This window comes from Miscanthus floridulus, chromosome 14 (assembly GCF_019320115.1).
Source record: "Miscanthus floridulus cultivar M001 chromosome 14, ASM1932011v1, whole genome shotgun sequence".
NCBI classification, from domain to species: Eukaryota; Viridiplantae; Streptophyta; class Magnoliopsida; order Poales; family Poaceae; genus Miscanthus; species Miscanthus floridulus.
The window spans coordinates 40,915,589-40,921,976 of record NC_089593.1 but is presented as its reverse complement, the minus strand read 5'-3'; positions in this window follow the sequence as shown (position 1 = coordinate 40,921,976).

The following is a 6,388-nucleotide window of genomic DNA, read 5'->3' as shown; positions in this document are numbered from 1 at the left end:
GGCCACTCTCTAGGGTCCCAAAACAGCATGAAGTAGGGGCTCCATGTGTGCACAAGCGCGTCGACACTAAACTCATGAGGTATCCTACTCTCAATATTATAGTTGCGATGCCTAGCTGCTGCCACCAAATGATAACATAGAAAGTGGTACTGCCTTGGTTTACCACACGTGCATGTAAAATCTTGGAGGACTACCACATGCATCCTCGACTCTCAGACCTCATCATCGGATGTTGTATCACCCCTATGCTCGACCTAATAAGTCCCTGTGGCATGGTCAAAACATGTAACCTCATGTGTGCCAGCCCTTTCATTTGCCTTCTTTAGGTGTGTCTTTGGTTTTGGAGCCCATATCTCTCCATCACTCCACAACGTCATTGCATGGGCGTGTCTATCATTGAACTAGGCAACAAGCTTGTAGACGGTGAATTGAACGATTGCATTCATGAGCATACCACGTATCCCCAACAGCAACTTATTGAATGACTATGCCATGTTGCTGCACTGAAACTCGTACCTCCATCCACTAGCATCGTGATCTCTTGTCCATTTCTCCAAATCCCTCATCAAACCTGTGAGCCATTGTCTACCTTCTACATTTAATGCGGTTCTAATCTGCTCTAGATTTTTCTGAAAGTACTTGTCCTCAAGCTATCGAGCAGCCTCCTAAAATAGATCAAAGTTATCCTTCACACCATCCTTCCGGAGTACATTCTCGGCAATGTGCCAAGTACACCAATGATGGTGCAAAGGTGCATACCCCTCTATCTGCTCTCACATGGCATTAAGTATGCCCTGGTGCCTATCAGATATGACACCAACCTCCCTACCAGACCCAACCACATGTATCCGGACTAGCCTCAAGAACCATCCCCAACTGTCATTGTTCTCCTTCTCTACCAAAGCAAATGCCAAAGGAACCAACTTGTTCGCATCATAGGATATGGCTATAAGAAGAGTGCCCTAGTATTTGCTAATCAAGAACATACCATCAATGGAGAAGACAGGACAACAATGCCTAAAGGCCTCGACACACTGAGGGAAGCACCAGACAACATGGAAGAATATCTGCCTCCCATCCTTCCATGCATTTGGTTTTGGGATGTACTCATAATGCATGCCTGGATTCACCACTTTGATTGTATTGAAAAGTACTGGCAGTTGCTCATACCCATCCTCCCAGTCCCCATATATCATCTTCCACGCTCGCTGGTTAGCCCTCCAAGCTTTACCATAAGTTATCACATAACCTCCATACAACGTCTCAATGGTCCTGATAATTGTTATAACCTTCATGTTGGGTTCTCCCTACACTATTCCCATCAACTATTTAGCAATGAGGGTAGATGTCAACTATCGATGCTTCAGTGTGAGCACATGGTCAGCACAATTGTGTGGCCCGACAATTTTTGTGATCTTCCACTTTTCGGTGACCTTTTCCTTCCTTGCACAAACCCTCTATGGGCTGCATTCCTTGTTGCACACAACTGTGTAACAGCACTCCACATATGAATGCAAGACCTTGTAAGGTCTCTTTCGTTTCACTGCAAATGCCTGCAACCACCTCTTCAATGCAGGGAGGTCCTTGAATACCCTACCCTTCTCAATTACCATCTTAGGGCCGGCCTCAGGAACTTCTAGCATCTCATCATCATGTCCTTCTGCACATGCTTGATCGAAATGAGTAAGATCGCTGAACTCGTAAACTCTTGGATCACGGTGGCCGAGAAAGATACGCCTCAACATCTCAACATCACTGTCCGTCAGCTCCCCAATAGGACAATCATCATCAGAATCAAGGGCCCTTGCCATCTCATATGGCTCTAAATCAATCATAATTTCAACACCATTGGAGCCACAAAATCCATCTCCACAGTGCACTTTCATAGCAACAGGGGACACATCCACATTGTCAAGAATGTCTCCTGCAACATAAGTAGAAATACGACGAAATCATGAGAAAAATGGATGTAAGTAAGGGGGTAAGCTCCCAATAACGATGTGGATAAGAAACTTGCTCAGATGATTCTATGACAAAGGGATCTCATGAGGAGGATCTATCACAACATGAGTCTGACAAGCATCTCCAACTAGCTCATTGGGGGTAGATTGAGCATCGGGAACCATAGGTGCAACCTCCACATCCATATTAGGTTCTAGGACGGGAGGGTCAAAGTGTGCCTACTGACCCATTGGTGGGAAAACCCATGAGGGATGGGATCAACTAACACCCAACACACAACCATGTCCAAACTTTGGAACTAGCTCTTCATAGCCGATCTCACATAGTTCTCCCACTGATCTGCACACCCAATTGGGATCATCTTCCTAAGGATGTTGGGAGGGGAAACTAGGTGAAGTACACCCTCAACGGCGATGCCATCATCATCATGGCAATGTAGCTCCTCACGAGCCCTTACAACCAACTGACTAAATGAAGGCTTCTCATTGAATAACATAGGCACGCTTTGCATGTCAACAAACTCAACATATCCATAGCGATCTATTTCCTTGGTGCCTCCATGATATATGCTCACTAGGTTGTCCATCCAGTTCATACACATAATGAAACACATTTCATTTAGTCAAAAATACAAGCTAACTACTACGTGAAGGTCTCTAGTATTTAGATAAGTAAATGTATACTATGTACTAACTACTACATATATATACTAAGTACTAAATATATACCTATGTATGTATCAAACTATGTAATAACTATATATGAAAAATAGTTAATTACCTACATAAGTATCTATATATCTATCTAAATATCTATCTACCTATTACACCCTAACTATTGTTAACTAAGTACTCAATTACCAATTCAAATGAATAAAGTAACTTACTTTACTGTGCAGGCAGTGGAGCATCGGTGGAGTGCAACAGCAGGCCACTAGGGGGCCTTGGCATGCCAGGGCTGGAGCTCCCATGCGCAGAGGCAGGCGGCCCCAGCCACCAGCCCAACACAGCCATCGGGCACTATGGCGTGGCGGGTAGGGGTGAGCACGGCATGGTGAACCATGTAGGGCGGGGCAGGCCGTGGCGCTGAGTGGCGCGGCAGGGCGGGGCACGGTGCACAGCATGGTAGACGGGGTGTGGTGGGCCATGGCTGGGTAGGGCAAGGCGGTGTGTGGCATGCCAGGCACGACGACCGGCAGTGGTGGGTCGGGAGGGAGAGAGAAAGCTGAGAGAGAACAGGAGAGAAAGAGAGGAAGGGAGAAAGGAAGAGAGAAAAGAAGGGAAGGGGCCCACCTATAAGGCTAGCACAACACCAAAGATCTTGGCACCGTGCTCGGCGCCAAGATCCACAGTGCCAAGCACAACGCCAAGATCTATGGCGTCGTGCTAGCTGCCATGTCACCGCTATGTCTTTACCAACACCGATGTGGCCCCAAGACCTAGGCACCAATTCTTGTGGCACCATGATGTGTAAGGTCAACGCTAATTACCCTAGCGCCGAGACGAGGGTCTAGATTTTGAAAGCATATGTCTAGGGGCATATTTGTGAAAAAACTTTTAAAAAAGTGCTAAAAATAAAAAATTCAGTCCCAGAGGTGACGTCTGCTTTCACCTTGTAGCTTCTTTTTATTCTCGCCCAGTGATACGTACCCTCAAACCATGAAATTCATAATGTTTGCGTACCATGGGTTTGAATTAGTCACCCTCAGCAGCATGTCATCGTGTAGAAAGTCATTGATTGGTAGTTCCTGCCTGTTAGTGACTGGCAAACGCGATAGATGATCTATAATAGTATTTTCTACTCCTTTTTATCTTTTATTTCTAGGTCAAATTCTTGGAGTAAAAGAATCCATTTTATAAGGCGTGGTTTCACATCTTTCTTAGTGAGCAAGTATTTAAGTACAGCATGATCGGTGTAAACAATTATTTTTGCGCCCACTAAGTAAGATCTAAATTTATCAATGGCAAAAACAACTGCAAGAAGCTCTTTTTCAGTGGTGGCATAATTTAGTTGTGCTCCTATTAGTGTTTTGCTAGCATAGGAAATTGCATGATATTTTTTATGTTTGGTTTGGCCAAGGACCGCACCAACGGCATAATCACTAGCATCACACATTATTTCATATGGCAGCGACTAATCAGGTGGTTGGATGATTAGTGCTGAGATGAATGCTTTCTTGAGTGTATGGAAGCATTTAAGCACTCATCGGTGAACTCAAAGGGTACATCCTTAGCTAGCAGGTTCATCAAAGGTCTAGAGATTTGTGAAAAGTCTTTAATGAAACGTTTGTAGAAACCTACATGTCCTAAAAAGCTGCGGATCCCTTTTACATTCACAGGGGGTGGTAGCTGTTCTATGACTTCAATTTTAGCTTTGTCAACCTGAATCCCCCTCTCAAACACTATGTGTCCAAGAATGATGCCCTCTCGAATCATAAAGTGACATTTTCCCAATTAAGTACTAAGTCTTTTTCCTCACATAGTTGCAAGACTTTTCTAAATTCTCTAGACAGTGGTCAAAAGTTTTCTATAGACTGAAAAATCATCCATGAAAACCTCCATAATTTCTTCTATCATGTCTAAAAAATTGACATCATGCACCCTTGAAAAGAGCCAGGTGCATTACACACCAAAAGACATTCATCTATATGCATATGTTTCATATGGGCATGTGAAGGTAGTCTTGCTTTGGTCATCGGGGTGGATATGAATTTGGTGATACCCCAAATACCCATCGAGAAAACAAAAGAAAGGGTGCTTCGCCAACCGCTCTAACATCTCATCAGTAAAGGGCAGTGGGAAGTGATCTTTCTTTGTGGTCGTGTTGAGTTTTCGATAAGCTATGCACATCCTCCCCCCCCCCCCCCGTGATGGTTCATTGTGGGATTAATGTATTTTTATTATTTTCTACGACTATCATGCCCCTTTCTTGGGCACCACTTGGATGAGGCTGACCCAGTCACTATGAGGTATGGGATACATAATCCTGGTGTGAAGAAGTTTTAGGACTTCCTTCTTCAGGACTTCCCGCATCATGTTATTGAGCCTACGTTGGGGTTCGTGTGATGGTGTGCTTGCAGGGTCAATAGGGATATGATGGGTACAAAGAGTTGGACTTATCCCCTTAAGATCTTGGAATGAATACCCAAAAACTAGCCTTTGTTTTTCTAAGATAGAGATGGGTTTGGACGTCTCCTCATCCGTAAGCTTGTCACTTATGATCACAGGAGCTTGTTTGTCGCCATTCAAGAAAGCATAACGCAGGCCAGCGGGTAGGGGTTTAAGTTCAATGGGAGGTCGTGTTGATGCTTCCTCTTGAGGAAGGTCAATGGTTTCGCTTAAATCGTCCTCTTCTTCTATAAAGAGTTTGACATCTTTATCTAAGGATGACTCAGGGATTCGAATGGTGAGACCGACATGACTTCCTCGGGCGATTCATGGTAGGGAAGAATGCCTGACACTAAGTTTTTAGCTCGAGTGATAGGAATGGAAAATGTGTTTCTCCCTATTTTTACGTCTAGATCCCTTGATGATGGTGTCTCTATGAAAAGTTTTTCTAGGGGGTGCCCTATCATAATGTCGAAATCCTAAACGTTGAAGACATGGAAATCGAGATCCATTATGGCATTATTGTAATGAATCATGGTGTTGTGCAGAATTTCATGTGCCCTCAGGATAGTTCGTGGAGTATTTATAAGAGATTTGTTTGTCGGAGCAAGGGGCTCATTGCCAAAATAGGCAGATGCAAAAGATGCAAACATTATATTTGCTCCGATAGTGGGTGAGTAAAGCACATCAACCATTGTTCCAAGGACCAGGCAGCGAATGGTAGAAGGAGGGGGTGAATCCAGATTTCTTTAGAGGAACACTCTGCTTCTTCCACCCATTCACTACTCATGATAGCAGTCAACTCCTGGATGGATTCTTTGAGGAATTCTTCATCCAACGGGCCCAAAGGAGTGATAGGAACTGGTGGTTTCTTTTGACATGAGTATTTCAAGGTGTTTCTGAAATCTTTGAAAAGGTCATCCTCGAAAGACGGGAGGTTCGAAGGTTGGAGATCTTCCTTTGGATCTTCTGGTTTGGGTGAGGGCTTGTGAATGGAAAGTGAAGGTTCAGCCTTGACCAAAGAGACTTCCTCATGACTTAACATATTCTCTACATGGAGGGGTTCTAAGGGAGGAGTGTTTTATAGAATACGGTCTAGGAGGACTTCTCCTTCCTTAGTGGTTTTGTGTGTGAATGATCCTCCGGCGGTTATGTCAAGTTGTAGGGCAGACTCCTTGCTAAGCCCTAACAAAAAATGTTGTAATAATACATGGTTGGGTTTAGACAAGTCTGGGTTGGAATGTGTTAGGATTGAAAATCGGTCCTAGGCTGCACCTATGGTTTCCTTCTCTTTTTGTTCGAAATTGAGAATTTCTTAT